The sequence below is a fragment of the Dipodomys merriami genome, unplaced genomic scaffold, assembly GCF_024711535.1.
Source record: "Dipodomys merriami isolate MVZ:Mamm:240054 unplaced genomic scaffold, mDipMer1.0.p SCAF_9, whole genome shotgun sequence".
In the NCBI taxonomy this organism is placed as follows: Eukaryota; Metazoa; Chordata; class Mammalia; order Rodentia; family Heteromyidae; genus Dipodomys; species Dipodomys merriami.
Window position 1 is genome coordinate 53,033,542 of NW_027206512.1, and position 17,948 is coordinate 53,051,489.

The 17,948-nt window shown below is 40.3% G+C and overlaps 1 protein-coding gene across 2 annotated transcripts in view; it reads left to right on the top strand.

The window, feature by feature from the left end:
- Positions 1-17,948, top strand: part of Ppargc1a (PPARG coactivator 1 alpha) — a 649,949-nt gene that overhangs the window by 343,184 nt on the left and 288,817 nt on the right. The gene's annotated exons all lie outside the window — the stretch shown is intronic.

Consider the following 17,948-nt stretch of genomic DNA (forward strand, 5'->3'; position numbering starts at 1 on the left):
AAATATGCAAAGCAGTAATGTTTATATGTTACAATACCTATTTCAAATTAGCAAAATTATATGCTCCTGTCTCATAAGCTGCCAACTGAAATCCCTTCCTAAATCCTGCTGAATGGCTTTGATTACTCTTCTTCACATTACGCATTACACACCTCTAATGCATATTTTTACGCATCCACTCCATTGCCATTTAATTAGACAACAATATTGAAGAGCTGTGCCAAAGCTCTTCCTTTTTTTTTTTCTTTTTCTTTTCATAATGCTGCTGCTGTATAGCAAAGGACCACTTCTGTTCATGAAGCTTTCTTATGGGTGGTATTGGTGGCCAAAGTGAAACTATGTTTGTTTGTTTTTTCATTTTGTCTGTGGCAGAATGTTTCATAAAAGGTTGGCATTGAGGATAAACTGATCTTCATCTTCAATTAAACAATAAGTCTTCCTTTTGTTAAAAAAGAGTTTGAAGATATTGTTATTATAAAGAAGGGTTACAGTTATATAAGTCAGATAAAGGGTACATTTTGGGGAGGGCTTGTCACCCCTTCCCCTCAATTTCTCCCAGTTTTCCCTCCTGTTCCCACCCAAAAGTTGTATAACTGATTTTCAACATAGTGTCTAGTGAGTTCCACTATTGTCCACCTTTGTCCCTTCATTTCTGTGTCCCCTCCACTTGCCCTCCCAAACAAACAACTAAGACAAAAGGAAAAGAAAACAAAAACAACAGAGAAGGAAAAAAAACCCTCTTGTTTACATTTCCTGAAGTGAGGGTTTTTGTGTGTGTGTGTTGTTATTGTTGTTTTTCTTTTTAGTTCCTGCAATAAATACTTTAGTGAAATATGCTGCTGGTGTTTTGTTCTGTGCAACAGGATGTTAAGTAAGGACTATCAGAATGAATTCATCTAGCTTGTCATGAATTAGGGTCCTGCTCTGAATGGGGGAATTATTTAGAAAGCATGAAGGGATAAAAAATAAATCTCATCATGTTTCTTTGAGAACCGTATTTTTTGGGGGTGGGGTGGGGGGAGTCTCCAGGAATCCAAAGAAATATTCAGATATTTCTTGGTATGTTAATGTGAGTTTTAGATTTTTGTCTTTTGTTTATGTTTTCCATTGTAAAGTTGGCATCTTATATATAGCCTTCATTTCAGAGGGGCATGAACAGAGGAAAGATGAGAGATGATTCAAATAGACCTGTGAATAAAATATTTAAACAGAAATCGTGACATCCAAATGTCCATGGAAAATATGCATGTGTCATGTCCCTGTCGCATCCCATGAACCTGTAGCCTATTAATTTAAGGCAGATGATAAAAATGTCCTCTGTGCCACTGGTCTCTCAGGGCACCAATGCTTGGTAGCTGGCCGACTCCTGTCATTTCTGTTGTGATCACTGAAGCCCTCCTTCAGGGCTGGTGGAAGTGGTGGCTAGAGAATGAGCGTTGTATCTCTGCCCTGGTCTCCCTGACTCCTGTTAAGACATTGGATAGAAAGAATGTCACAGGATGTCAACTATAGTTTCCCCTGCTTTGGCCTCCCTCCCTCCCTGTGGCTCATGAGTGTTGCCTGGCTCCATTCTAGTCCTCTGTGTCACTCTGCTGGGTCCTCATTTGCATGCAATCATGCCACTTCAGCTGATAGTCACGCTAAAGGGTGTCTGTTGTCATTTTGGTGACTCCTTTGGTCCATCCATGTAATGAACGAGATGATAGGGACAGTAAAAGGGCCTTTAAAAGTAAACTGTGATGAATTCTAAGCTTTAATTAGGCTTAGTGTTTTATTGGAACCAATCCAATACTTTCCTACTGCCCAGTATTATATGTGTACATCTATACATGCATTTGAATGTGTGTGTGTGTATGTGTGTGTGTGTGAAGACCGGAAGGTAGACACCATTACCTACATTGCCCAAAGCCATCTAGAGTACCAGTTCCCACTTTTTTGACTCTAATGCTCAGCCTCTTCCCACTCTGGTTTCATGAATTTCATTTCATTTCATTTTTTTATCTCACGGAATAATAGCTTTGCAAGCAGCTGTGACGTGGGCAGGCAGGAAGCAAGAGGGAGAAAGGGAAAAGCATGATGAACTTCTAATGGAATAATCAATCTCTGAATCATTAAGTCTTTAATAAAATGTTTTTAATAGTTTAATTTTTTAACCCTTACTCTATCCCAGGTGCCAGACTTAACTCTTAATCATTCTTGCAAGTCCTCAGAGAGGCAGATATGATTGTTTGTTCCTGTTGTGCAGATGGGGAAACTGAGGCAAGAGGTATTAAAGGTCACACAGTTACTGAGGTGCTGAATTGGGAAATGAGCCCAATGGAGTTGGCCCTCAAGGTTGTATGATTATTCCGCTGCCTCTCAGAATTGAGAGTTCACTTTCAAATTATGTTTTGATCACTTGTATTTTAACTTTCTTCTCTCCTAATGATGTGATGGGTGGGGTCAGTCTTTGAGAAGTCCCCGATAGCATTTCTTAAGTAAATGAAGAGTTGGGCAAAATGCCTTGTGCGTTTACTTTTTCAGAATTGGTTTTAATTGACTGCTGTTTGCCTTAAGTGAACTAGCTTACCCATGGAGTTGGAAATGAGCTAGATGCAATTTCTAGAATCAACTGTAAATCTGACAGTCTGTTTAAGCATATAGCCCATCCTAGAAAACTAACGGCAGCTGTGTTAAAGTCATGGCTCTCAGTTCCAGGGCCCCATCATGTCTGAGAGAAGCTCAGGAACAGAGAGGGCAGTGATTCAAGCCACCAGGGAACTGGCTGAGCGCTGCTAGATTTGCCTAGCCGATAACCCCACTTCTCTGCTTCTGAGCTGGGGTGGCCATGCTTGGGTGGGGCAGATGCTTCCTTCTTTGAGTCTATCATTAGGGGGAGAACAGACGATCAAGGGCTCATTTCTGTACAGTATATCTCTGGAACATTTCTTGTATTTATTTCATTTTCTTATTTTTTGGTGGTGTTGTTGGTCATGGGGCTTGAACCCTGGCCTGGGCGCTGTCCTTGAACTCTTCAGCTCAAGGCTAGTGCTCTACCACTTGAGCCACAATGCCACTTCCAGTTTTCTGGTGGTTAATTGGAGATAAGAGTCTCATGGACTTTCCTGCCTGAGCTGGCCTTGAGCCATGATCCTCAGGTCTCGGCCTCCTAAGTAGCTAGGATGACAGGTGTGAGTTACCAGCACCTGGGTTCATTTTACTTTTTGAAACAGGGTGTCCCTAATATTGCTAGGCTGGCCTTCAATTTCTAGGCTCAATAGATCCTAGACTTCAGCCTCCTTGGTAGCTAGGGATTACAGGTTCACACTACTGCCACCAGCTGGGTGGCTTCCTTAAAAACAATCCAACTAAGGGCTACGTAGCCGTTTTGAACCCATCTATCAATATTGCCTGTCTGCACCTGTCTCCCCGCTGTAAGATGCATTCCCCCAGGGCAGAGGTGTATCACTGAGCCTGGCACACAATAAACCTGGGATGTATGTTGGCCGAATGGAATGGAAATTGCATATTTGATCTGTAAGAAAATGGAGCCATGTTCGGGCCTAGAAGCCTTGATTTCACAGTTGAAGAGGGAGGAAATGTGGTTTCTTCCAAGTTCTAGGGCTGTTAGTGATCAACAGGGATTATGACTCCCTCCCCCCAAGTCTGCTGCCCCATCCCTGCCCCCCAATTGCTTCCATGTTTTCTCAATCTCCAATATGTCTCTTCTGTGAAATCAGAAGGAGAGCCTATGCCCTGTGTCTGTGTAGAAATCTTTATTTATTATGAAACTCCTCTCTGGCCAGGCACTGTAACACAAGGAATCAAGAGCAGAAAAACTAGAGCCAGACTTCTGGGCTCCCTCCTAGTTCCTAACTGTGTAACCCTGGTAACATTTTAAACCCTCCCTATGCTTTAATTTTCTCACCTATGATGTGAGGATTATTACAACAGCTACTGTATACAGTGATTCTGAAGATTAAATGAATTAATTTATGGAAAGTATCGAGAATAACATGGCAATAAGTCGTTGGATGTGTCAGCTATTACCCACCGATTATTTCTTTAATGAGATCAGCCCATCAATGTTGATTTGGATGCCTATTATGTGCCATAACCCTGCTAGGATATTTCCATCTTCTGAGGGTTAGGGGGCAAAGGCGTTTTACCCAATAGATAGCTCATGAGACAGGATTTTCAGCAGCAGCAGATTTTTTTTTTCCATGGGAGGAAAGCCTGAGTTAAACCCTGACTCTCGCATAGGGTTCAGGGAAGGTAGAATTTTCCCTTTTATAGCAAGTACTCCAAGTCTCTGAAACCAGAGACTTGGGACCAGCTAAGTTTTGCAGACTAACAGAGATTATATATGATAATGGAGAGAGGGCCCAGCAAGACTGTGTCTAGGTATCTAGCATGATCAACCTAGGAAGCACAGGAGTTGATGGTGGTCTACTAGTCCCAGATGTATGACCTCCATCAAGGATCTCACCTCCCTGAGCTCTTTCTTCCTCTGTAAGATGAGTAAGACGGTATCTACATGATGGGTGAACATGCAGTTAAGTCATGTGTGCGTGAAAGAACCCTTGAAAGGAATTCTCCATGTCTATTTAGCCAAAAAGGGATCTGAAGCATATATTTGAAATAATACCAAATATAAAAATTATTTTTCACGATCTCTACTTTTCTTTCCCAGCTCATTACTTACTTTTGTGTTTCAGTTTTCCTGCAGGAAGGAAAATAAGTAGGTTTGGTATCATTTTTCTCCTTTCAAGAATAGATGTGGTTCTTCTTGTTAGAAGCACTTTACATTGGCACTGGCAGTGGCTCATTCAGCACTGTGCATCATGTTTAGAAAAGGCTGCTTCAAAATACCCTTGTCTACCAAGTAAAGGAATGATGATGGTGGACCCCGTTGGGCACACATGAGGTTACATGGTGTCCTCTGTTTATTTTATGGTAAGCATTTGCTGGACCAAGCAAAAGTGGGCTTAGACATGGAAGGTACAGGGATTTAAGGTCATCCGAAAGCTAGTTCTGTTTTCCATCTATTGTTGAATCTTGTTGCAAAGGGACACTTGTCATTTTTTGTTGTGGCCTTTAAGTGTGGGGAGCAATCATTCATTTATTCATTCGTGGGATCAGGGAAGGTGAGGTATTTGATGTATTTCTTCGATTCAAATATTATAGATTCATAAGACTGGTAAAGTCCTTGGGATTGTTTGTTTTTTATCCTCCACGTTCCTCACTGTGAACAGAAGCAAGTCCAAAAGGCTGAAGATGGATAACCTAATATCAGCTCTCTCCATAACTCATTCCTGGATCTAACAAACGATTCTTTGGCTTTGGAAATTCTTCCTTGTGGCAGATTTAAACTGTGCCTGTTGCAATAGAGACTCAGTTCTGGTCCTTCATCCTCCCTGGAGGTGGAGAAAAACAGCTCAGTCACTGTCCTCGGGAATCAGACTTCCCAGCCTTGAAGATCATTATGAAACCAGTCTTCAGCTTTTGCTTCTCAAGGCTGAGCGACCTGAATCTCTAGGCGTCATTCTTTATTTTCATTGTCTTGAGTTTCACTGAACCATCTCCAGATTTGCTCATTACCCTGAACTTCTGCAGACGAGAACTTTCTAGGAGGATCTAGCCAGGGTTAACCAGACTTGATCATCTGCTCTTTCATTTGATCAGCTAATACAAATTTCTAGAACTCCACACTTTGAATAATACTACACCTAGGAGCCAAGCCTCATGAGTACACAGATAGGTAAAAGATAGCAGCACAATGAAGGTTTTTAGAGCCTGGTACAAATTAGGTTTCACCCCTTACCAGTGAGAAGTTCACTTAAACTCTGTCTGGATTTCTCATGAACACTCTGATAGTAATGTCTAGCTCAGAGTTGTTATGAGGAATGGAGGAAAAACATCACATGTACTGTAATTGGAAGAGTGGTTGGGACCTAAGTCATGACCATGTGACCTTTTCATAAATAGAAGAGCCATGAATTTAGAGGAAGAGTCTGCCCTTGAGTTGTATCTGTTTTACTTGGAAGAGTGAACTAATAAGTAACTAAAACACATTTCATCATTCGGCCTTTTAAAGGCTTTAGTGAAAGTGAGCTTTGTGGATTAGGGTCTCAGTGTGTTCTGAGAGAACACATGTATGTTGCGTTGCACAGCATTAGGCATGGCTTCATGGGTGAGAAGGGTAAAGTGGTAGGTGCATTTCTTAGATCGTATGTCATTGGCTCAGAAGGCGTGGAGAGCTTTGGGATGATATCTCATTGTACAATTTCATTCTGCAGAGATATGAATTAGGAGAGAGGAAGGACAGATCAGGTTGGAAAAGATGGTGGAAGAGCTTTATGGGCAGAGAGAGACTGTGAGCCAAGACCTACAGCAGTAAATTTGGAGCATGTGCGTAACTACACAATTGGCTAATAGTGTTCTGGTGTGTGATCGGTGGGTGCTACCAGCTTGCAAAATCCCTGCAGGCCCTGTAGAACTGCTTTCCTTATCCTTGATTTGATCAATGCTTTTCTAGTTTTATGAATATTTCCAAAAGGTGAAGGTCAAATGGTTTACACTTGTAATGATAGTTTTTCAGAATGTGGAGGAAGGAGCATCACCAGTTCAAGGCCAGCCTGGACAGTTATTGAGACCCTACTTCAAAAACTGAGATACAAACAAAAGAGTTGGAGTTCAATCCCCAGTATTTCAAAAGGAAAAAGAATGACACACATGGAGGTATATACACCTACCATCCCAGAGACAACGATGGGTTCTAGACTAGCTTAGGCAAAAGTTAGCAAGATCCTGACTCAAAAACAGGTTGAATGTGATGGTATCCTCCTGTGGTCCAGCTACTCAGGAGGTCGAAGTAGGAAGATTGTGGTCCAAGACTAGCTTGGGCAAAAGCATAAGACCCTATATATATAAACAAACCTGAAAGCAAAAGGATATAGAATAGGGCACAGATGGTAAAGCTCCAGCCTAGAAAAGGGAAGGCCCTGGGTTCAATCCTGAGCACTTCCAAGAAAAGAAACCAAAAGAAAAAGTCAAAAACACAAAAAACAAAAAACAACTGAAGATATTAGAAGCTGCCAAACAATCTGATGTTTTTGTTCTACAGGATGAGCATCCCTAGTCTGAGAATCTATGATTGCCTATGCTCCAAAGTGCAAGACTTTTGGGCACCAACATGAGACCACAAGTAAACAAAGTCCATGTCATGAAGCTTTGTTTCATGTGCAAAGTGATGATAAGTTTCACTTAAAATTGTCTTTAGCCTAGGTGTATTTAGATAGATGTGAAAAATACATGATATTCATTGAAAGATGTGATTCCAATTCTCATGCTATCTCATTAGGCATAGGTAAATATTCCAAAATCTGAAAACAATCCCAAAGCTAAAACATATCTGGTCCCAAGCATTTAATAGATACAGAGTGCATATGCTATTGTCGTTTTCCTACTCTGTCTGGCATCAGAGCTGTATGTCCATCCTGGAGGCCAAACCTGAACTCCATTGATTTTTCTGGGGTTCTCTCAACACCAGACTTCCACTGACATGTGTGCTGAGGTCAAGATCCCATGTAACTACTGTCCTTATCTATGTCCATAGAGACTAGTTGGGCTCAAGCCTGAGTTAATATATGCAAATAAATGAATTCAGAGGTTTTACAGTTTTCAAATTTGATTCAATTTCAAATACCTTTTTGGATGACAGCAGCTTGGTGTAAAACCCGAACAGCCAGTACAAGAAGTCAATTGTGTGTGTGTGTGTGTGTGTGTGTGTGTGTGTGTGTGTGTGTGTGTGTGTGTGTGTGTGTGTGTGTGTGTGTGTGTGTGTGTGTGAACCCAGGGCATAGGCTCTATCCTTGAGTTCTTTTTTTTGCTCGAGGATAGTGCTCTATTACTTGAGCCACAGCTCTACTTTCAGCTTTTTTGAGTGGTTAATTGGAGATTAGTGTCTCCCTGGGCTGGCTTTGAACTGTGATCCTCAGATCTCAGCCTCCTGAGTAGTTAGGGTTATAGGCATGAACCACCAGCAAGTAGCAAAAGGCCGGTTATTTTAACACCCTATGTTTAGCTTCCTGAACTCACTCCTTTGTGCCACATTCACAGTTTTTGTCTCCGATGAGAGGCCAGTGACTGGGTGGGGTTAGACTCCCACAATTCTTTTCTGTCATGCTTTCCTGAACATTGACCTCTAGTGGCCATTATGTCTACCAGTGGAGCTTAGGATCATCTGAGATGTGAAGGGCATGTTTTAAAAGAGACTGAGGAGAAAAGGCACTTCCTAAGTATGCAAGGAGATAGATATATTTTATATCAAATTCCCCTGTTTGTAAAATGTCAGAAGGAGTGAGAAATCCTCAAGCTGTAGCAGCTGGTCGAATACAACGATTCTCTCACTTAGAGCACAAAAGCCACAATTTTCTATCTAATTCACTACTCAATCACTCTCTGGCCCTTGTCTCAAGCTCAATTTAAGCTCAGTCCCCAGTACTCAGCGCTGCTGCACAGCAGATAAAGAAATGAGTGGCCGAAGGGACCAAGGGAAGCAGGAGCTATGTGGTCAGCCATAGCTTGAGTTAGCAATGGTCCTGGGGTCACATAGCATTTGCCTTCCAAGGCTTCTTACAAAGTCCATGTAAAATAGGTCATTTGTCCTTTAGCTTCTGATTTCTGATGATCACTGCTTGACAGGAGAATAGGATCTTTTCAAATGCTCACTACCTATATTGGAGAAACGGACATGCATGCAGTTGGCAATCAGGGGCAGAGCCTGAAGCCTCAAGGGCTTTGAATTGAAATGGAAGCAGCCAGCTCTCTGCAGAACTCCATAACAGTTGATGACTGTTTGTCTTTTTCAGAGGAGTTCGCGTGAGCAATAAATATGACTGTTCTTTGGGGAGAGCGTGCTGAAAACTGTTGGATCTTTCCTTACACATGTCAAGTGTCTTTCAGTTTTCAAAATCACTTTTCCATTTATAATCCTTTCTCAAACTCACAGGAGCCTTATGGGGGAAAATGGCAAGGATGTGATTAGTACCAATTACCAATGGAATACACCATAGAATGATGGGTGGAAAGCTGGTCCCGTCAGGTCTGAATTAGCACCTGGGATTCAAGTGCAATCCTGTGCTTTTATTTTTTATTTTTATTTATTTGGGGTGTGTGTGTGTGTGTGTTTGTGTGCGCGCGTGTGTGTGTGTGTTTGTGTGCTTGTGTGTGTGTGTGTGTGTGTGTGTGTGTGTTTCTGAGACTGAGTTGCTTCTCTGAACTGGGTAAGGATACATTTTCCTAAAACTTGCCAAACATTGTGGATATGTAATTATCGCCAATTGTTCCTGTTGTATTGAAAGCCCAAGTCCTTTTATGTAATCATTTCTAAAGAAGAGCTTCTAGAAACCCAATCAGTGGAAGCTATTGGTAAAAAAAAAGAAGGTGCTCAGGCTTTCAGAGCTGTCCTAATGCATGAGGCCTGGCTTTTTGCAGAGATGGGAGCACAGGGGAGCCAGTAATCCAGGCATATGCTGTAGAAGTACATAATTTTGTTTAGTACCCTAAAAGATGTTACTTTTGTGGCATTGCCAGATTCCTTTTCTCACACACTGGAAAAGAAGGCACACCATTGTGAAAGGTGTGGCTTAACCAGGACATGCCATCTTCACTTTACCTTTAGATTCCATACATCAAAAATCTATGCCAATGAGACCCTTTGTTGAGAACATGTGGGACTGGAAATGGTCAAGGGTATATATACATATGCATATGTAACAGCTTATATATAATATATATATATATATATATAATAGTTACATATATATCTATGTAACAGCTTTTGTGTATGTAGAAATACTGTGAAAATTATTAGATGCAAGTTTTTGGTCTTTGAAATAAATTTATGTTTTTTAAATCTTGTTGGTATTACTGGGATTTGAACTCAGGTTTTTTTCCTTGTTAGGCAGATGCTTTATCACTTGGGCTATATTTCCTATCCATGTTTTACTCTATAGGTTCTTATGTGTTTACCTAGGAGTGGCCTTAGATTGCTATCATACTACCTATGGAGGACTCTAAGTTTAGCTAGGATAATAGGCTTATGGGTTGAGATGGGATCTTGCTGACTTTTTGCCCAGGTTGGCCTTAAACCTCAATTCTTCCAAATTCCACTTGCTGAGTAGCTGGGTTCATAGTAGGAGCCACTATGCTTAGCTTTGAAATATCTTCTTGTCTTTTGTAATTGATACTTCCCCTTGGTTCCAGGGGAAGAAGAAACGAAAGGACTAATAATCTTACAAAACTAACAATCTTCCTTACAACTTCTTCATACCAGTTTACAAGACTCATTTGAAATAATAAAACCTATGCTTTGTATCGGCTCTGAAGCCACACCAGTGTGGATTGGAATCCTGCTTTTGCCATTGACTCATTGGGTTGTTTTCCATATATTTCTGCTATGAAGCTTCATTTTTCATTATCTTTACAGTGTGACTTTCTTCACAGTAGTAACACGACCATGAGAATCAAAAGATCTGATACTCCTAAATCCCCTGGCAAAGCAATAACCATGCAGAATCACTCAGTAACATCAGTGACCACTGTCTGTATTGTAGAAGTGTTTCCATGGCAAATGGTACCACGACTGGGTCATAAGTCTATTCATGCTGACCTGGGCACCAGTGGATCTGACTAACAATAAGATGAAGAACAGAGAGGAAGAATGCGATAGAGGCAGATGAAATTATCATTTCCATAGGAAAGAAAGATACTCTGAAAACTGAGATCTTATTGAATTCGGACAATTGAACTGCTTGATTCCATGTCAAACAAATATCTGAAAATAACTTTTCTGATACAGTAGTGAAAAGTAGTTAAAAAAGTAAAGATACAACATAATTCAGAATAGCATTGACAATACTCCCTTGACATACTATCCAGAAATGAACTTGTGGAGTAATTATTCAGACTCTGTGTGAAGCAAAGGAGCAGATTTTAGCAGGAAGTACAAAGTAGAGTTGGATGCATGGCAATAATCATTGTCTTCCTTGAATGGAGCAATGTATGCTGGCAACACTTTAATTCTTCTCAAATGGATGTGTGTGTTTACCAGAATGCCAGTCAAAGTCATGTTACTCCTGTCATTTCTGGAAGTGTGACAAGATATTCTGAAGTTAATCTCAAATAATAAACAGAATTAGAAAGCTAATAATAATAGTAATAACAATAATACTAATAGAAGAACATGGAGCAGGAATTTCTTTGGTGGCTGTTGTAATGTATGGTAAAGGTAACTAATAATTATGACACAATGATTCAGGAGAAAAACCAGCAAATCAGTAGGGTGAAAACAACACACAAAATAGAGTCTATTAACAGGAAGAGTTTAGAATGTGGCCACAGTGCCTTTACAGATGACATGACAAAGTACAATCAACGGTACTGAGTTACCTGCTAAAATGATTAGGAAAAAATTATTAATTCAATTTCAGAAGGAAAAGAATAAAATGTAAAAGACATAATATTAGTATAAAAAGTATAGTATTAGTATAATATTAGTATAAAACGTATAAAATAACATTTCTCTGATTGTGGAATGGGAGGGCCCCTGAACAAAGAGGAAAAGAGTATTAATTTGATAATTTAATATAAAAATTTGATATTAAATGGGAAAATCCTTTGTATCAAAAATGTAATTAAAAAAGCTGAAAAGACCCATCAAGTAGTATGGTAGAAAGTATATTTTGTAAATCTGCCTAAAGAGGATTGGTATATTTAACAAATGAATAGTTCTTACAATTAAGAAATAATGTAGCATTCCATTGGGGAAAATAATGCATTTGGCTTAAGGAGAAATAAGAAAAAAATTTTAATGATATTTAACATCAGAAAAATGCAAATTAAGATAATAATGGGGGCACAGCTGGTAAATATTTTGAGAATCAGTAATATTGCAGTGATGTTGGCAATAATGTTGATGATGTTGGCATGATGTTGGTGATGATATTAGCATGATGTAGCAATGATGCTGGGGATGATGATGGCATGATATTGGTGACAGTGTTGGTGATGGTGTTAGTAATGATGATAATGGTGATGATGTGAATCCCATACAGTTGTTGCTTCTTGCACAGGGAAAGAACTGATCCCTTGCTATATCTCTGTAACCAGTCAGATATTATGCATCAATAGCTTTCACAACTTGACAGTATTATTCTAGAATAAATCTTAAGAGGCAAAGACAAAGCTAGGCACTGGTGGCTCATGTCCATAATCCTAGCTACTCAGGAGCCTGAGATCGGACGATTGCTGTTCAAAGCCAACCCAATCAGGAAAATCTGTGAGACTCTTATCTCCAATTAACTACCAGCTGTGGCTCAAAGTGGTAGAGCTCTAGCAAAAGAGCTCAGAAACAGTGACCAGGCCTGAGTTCCAGCCCCACAACTGACAGAGAGACAGAGAGAGAGAGAGAGAGAGAGAGAGAGAGAGAGAGAGAGAGAGAGAGAGAGAGAGAGAGAGAGAGAGAGAGACAGAGAGAGACAGAGAGAGACAGAGAGAGAGACAGAGAGAGAGACAGAGAGAGAGACAGAGAGAGAGAGAGACAGAGACAGAGGCAGAGACAGAGACAGAGACAGAGACAGAGAGAAAGAGAGAGAGAGAACTTCATACTTTTGCTTTTTATAATATAATATCCTACTATGAGATAGCTGTGAAAAATGATGTTTCCAACACTTAGTGTAAGGGGGAAAGCTTTTGATAGAAAATTAAGTGAAAGGAGTAGAGATGATTTGGGTTAAATATGGCATATTAAATCCCACAAAAAGATAGCAAAGACATAACATAGGTTTAAATCTCAAAGGACCAAGGAAAGGAGAGAAGAGATGACATTGGTGAAGAAAGGTCTACTGCATTTTGAAAGCTCAAAAGAGAATAAACAAATGGAAACTGACTTGGCACGCCAACACTGAAATGATAGTGAGATGTAGCTTGAAGGGGAAGGAGTCAACGAAAGCCAGGCTTCTTTGCACTGCCAGCTGCCAAAGGAGTTGCAGGTCCCAGATGTCTTAGAAGATGAGGGTATGCAGCAGATAAAAAGGTGAGCAGGTCTACAGAAAGAATGGATTCACGTGCCCTTTGCCCCTGTAGATCAAGGTGTGAAAGCTTCTGTCCCATTGAAGTGAAGGCAGAGGTCTAGATTGGGGAGGTGACTATTAGGCACACTAGAAGGACAGGCAATATGCAATAATGAAAACAAGACTGTTAAGTAGAAGTCTGCCATTTGAACATTAGACCATCATTTCTCTCCTTTCTTCCAAAGTGCTGGGAGTCAACTCCCGGAGAGAAAGCATCCCTTTCTGGGGCATCTGACCAATCCAAATATGACCTCTCCTCTCCTGTAAGGGGAGGGGACAGGCACTGTGGTAAAATCCCACTACCAGAGCCCCTCCCATTCTCCAGAAATTTTAGTAAGCCTTGTTTGACCCTTAAACACAGCAGGTGATTACATATTTCTGGAGGGCCTCTAAGATGAAAGAGACCAAAACAAAAACAAGAAATAATTGGAGGAAATTCAGGTAGTGCAGGACCCATGAAAATATTGTTGAAAAACTCTTACTTTGAGAAGTGAGAGAGGATATTGTATCTGTGTATTGAAAACAGAGTAGCATGCAGAACACCAGGAGGAACTCCTAGACATTAAAAATAAGAAAGCAAGAGCTAAATGTAAACAAACTTGAGAAACATCTCTGAGGAAAATAGAAATGATTTTTTTTTATTTCAAAGAGAAGCTCAGGAAACCTAAAATCCAAATACTAGGCATTTTATTAAAAGACACCAGATAAATTAAAGAATAATGTGAGAAAAATCCCTTGAACCAAGAGGCATGAGTTTACAGATTATAAGACTTAATCAGTGTCAGCTTAATGAATGCAGGATGAACGAAACATACACACAGACACAGACGCACACAAACACACATACACATGTCATTTAAAAAGTTCTGAGTATGAGAAATAGAGCATTCTAAAAAATAGGAAAAAATTAGTTCCCATACAAAGGATTGAGAATCCCATCAGAAAAACACTGCTTTGAAACCAGAAGACACATAGAGAATTAAATTCAAAACTTTACATTGTCCAAATGGAAATGTACTCATTACTTGACTTATGTAACACTCCACCTATCCCCTTTATAATAACAATAAAAAATTAAAAATATAGCTTTAGTGTACTCTCAACCTAAAAGTCAATATCCTGCTGCTACCTTCTATTGCCATAGGAACGAAAATAAAAAGACCTCTCATCAAACTAAATAAGATAATGGATGAAAAGTTGACTGAAATGTGAAATAAAATTTTAAGACATTTTTAGATATGCAAGTTCTTCATAAATTTCCCAGAAAGCTCCTGAGAAGATGTGTGATAAAAGCAAGAGAGTAAACCAATACAGGGGAAGATTAAGAGATGTAGAAAATCAAAGGCCCAAACACCCAAAAGAGGCTGAATAAGGAAATGTTAACTGGAGAGAAGCCAGTTGGGATTGGACCAGGAGAATTAGGGCTCATGGAAAGATGTCTCCTGGAGGGGAAAAAAACAACCCAGAACCAATCAGTTGTCTGGTGTAGAGACATATTGAGAGGAATTTTCCAACCCTAACGGAAGTTTGGCTCAGAATCAAAAATATTTGAATTAAAAATAGAGGATATAAGAAATAAGACATTGATTGAATCTAGAGAATGCAAAATATTAAAAAATAATAATAGCACTCAGCAGTAGACAAAAATTTAAATGATTCTAACAATAACATATACATTGAAGATCTGTTTAGCCATAGTTCTATAAAACAGCTTTCAGAGTTTATTTTTCCATAAGCAGAGGTGACATGCAGGTGAATTGGGTATGTACCTATTCTTTCTCTGCCTTGTCCAAACATCAGTAGATTTGATGCAACTGTGTGGTACAATTAGCTGTTAAAATTTGCAGACACAGAAATAAACACAGGCTAGGGAAACACTATTTCACTTGAGCCACACTCCCATAGCTTTTTATTTTTTGCTTTGGTTATTATTTGACATAGCATCTCACCTTTTATTCAGGTTGTCCTGGGCTGTGTTCCTCCTGTTTTTTGCTTCCTTCCAGAGCTGGGGTGATAGATACAGTATTATGTAATTTTTTTTTTGCCCCGGTTGGTCTGGACCCATAATCCTCCTGATTTCTGCTTCTTGAGTAGCTAAGATTACAGGTGAGCTGGAGAATTTGTTGAAGGTCTCAGAGCAAATCTGAGACAGAGCAGGAACTGGACCCTAGCTGTTGGTTTGCTGAAGTAGAGAAGTCTATCAAAATATGCCCTCTGCCTTTCTCCATCTCTTTCCATATCATCAAATTAGATTGCTTAACATAAACCTCTTCTCAAAACACAGCATTTGTATTTAAACAAGTGACCAGCGACTTTTCTTGTGTTCCACGTGAATTTTATTCTAAAAGTCAGAAAATGTCAAAAAAAAAAAGTCAGAAAACTGGCTTGAAAGAAACAGGAGAGAAAAGGAACTGTGGTTTGATTTTGCCTGGCTTTGTTCTTAGTCTAGATCTGGGCTTGAAGGCCGACTCACTTGTTGATGAGATGCCTGATCTCAGGAAAGCCACTTCATGGGAATAAAAATGGTGGGCAACTCACAGGATTAAAAACAAACATGATGAGTATAAAGAGCTGACACAGTGTATGGATCATAGAACTACACAGTCGATGATTGTGGGCACAGTAGATGCATAATTGGGAGAGAGAAGGCAGACAAAGTGGTTGATTCCAGAAGCCCACTATAAATATTCTGCTTTTAAACATATTTGTAATGCCAAAATTGTATTACATGGCTATTAAGGCCTATGATGTAAAAATCTGAGAGATATGTGGAGACAGTGGAAAAACTAATCAAAATGAATGCTTCATATTTCTCACCACCACCAAGCACTGCGCTGGGTCAAAACCTGTTCCTAGTCATATCTGTCAGTCAAAACAGATCTATCCTCAGCAGTGTTACAAGGTTTGCTATTTCTTCTGGTCCTCCATAGAATACTGCTCCATGGGATATCTTTAATTGCCAAAGCAGGTTTGAGACTTACTTGCAAAGTTCATGGGTGTGGTTCTGAGATGTTGCTAGACAAAAGTGGGATGAGGCTGGGTACTGGCAGCTCACACCTTAAATCTTAGGTACTCAGGAGGCTGAGAGCTGAGGATCAAGGTTTGAAGCCAGTCTAAGGAAGAAAGGTCCATGAAACTCTTATCTGGAAACCCAAATCTGGAAATGATGGCTCAAGTGATTAAAAAGCAAACTTTGAGTGAAAACGCCAAGGGAGAGCACTGTGGCCCTGAATTCAAGCCCCAGTACTAGAAAAAAAAAATAACCAGGATAATTGACCTTGATTTCTTATCTTTATGGGGGGGGGTAGGCCTGGTCTAGACCACTGTCAACCAAGCCTCTTCAAAAGGAAGCAGGGTAGATCACTAAGTTGCTTCGTCTATGGTGGGGAAACCCAGGCGGTGATTTCCTTGTCTTTAAGAAATGCACCAGTTGTGACACAGTATTTTTAAGACATGATGTATGATTTGATGACAAGCCCTGTTCTCTGACAGATGAGGTAGAGATGGGCTCCAAGGCACTTGAAGGTTTCTGCAGAGGGAAGAGAAATCTGTGTGCCCTGTAGGGAAATGATACATTCCTCTCTATCACCCGACACTGTGACTTGGCTTCTGAGACTGGAAGGGAAGGAGGAGACGCTCAGGGCTCAGCTCAGCTGGGTCTCTCCATCTCAAAGAGCTGGAATGGGAGAGGGCTGGCGGCAATGCGACATCTTCCTTTCTTTGGCTTTCAGGATAAGCACCCTCTGCTGACTTAGGGATGGTAGAAATTTTCTATTCATTTTACTTCCTTTGTGCTGTAGTCCAAAAATCCCTAACATCCGTCTGTGCAGAGTCAGGATGTAAGAAACACATGGTCAGCCTGATGCTGAAGGCCCCAAATATTTCATTATTGGCATCCCACTGCCCTGGGCAAGTATTTGCAAACAGGAAAACCCACCAAAATGGCAATTACTATGAGATGGTTCGTGAATGTAAGCCTAGCTACTTAGAAGGCTGAGATTGGAGGACCAAGGTTCAAAACTATCCAAGGCAGAAATATCTGTGGGACCCTTATCTCCCATTAACCAACAAGAACAGCAGAAGTGGAGCTTTGGCTCAAACAGTAGAGTGCCAGCCTTGAGTGAAAAAGCTAAGGGACAGCACCTAGACCCTGAATTCTTTTTTTTTTTTTTTATTGTGAAAACACTGTACAGAGGGGTTACAATTACATGGGCAAGATAATGAGTACATTTCTTATCAAGCATTGTAGCCTCCTCCTTTGTTTCCCCTTCCCATCCTCCCCCTGCCCCACCACCCAACCCTCCCCGCCCCTGCCCTCCTACCTCCCCCCCCCCACTCCAAAGTTGTAAAGTTCGTTTTCGACATAACAACTTGTACATCTCATTGTTGCAATGGGTCCACCTGTATCCCTATTTAAATGATTTGTTTTTCCCCTTCCCCTCCACAAATTATACTGACATCAAATACAGTGAAAGCAGGGGTTATACTGTGGGGGAGGGACATACAAAGCAACAAAGAAATAATCTTATAAATGTGTTAGGAACAATCGCATGAAAGAAAAAAATAACATTTGAATACTTAGCTTAGGGTTCATTTCCCTAACATCACCTTATCTGACCTTTTCTGCTTGACTCAGACATATACTAGATATTGCAAATAAGGGAAACCATGGGACCTATGTTTCTTTGGGCCTGGCCCAGACCCTGAATTCTTATCCCCTCCCTTAAAAAATAAAAACCAAAAAGCCCTGAAGGAGCAAAGTTCTGAATCAAAGAATCACGGCCTAAGAAGATAGGTAATAAAGTGCTTGTGTGTGAGGTTGTTTCCACTTAG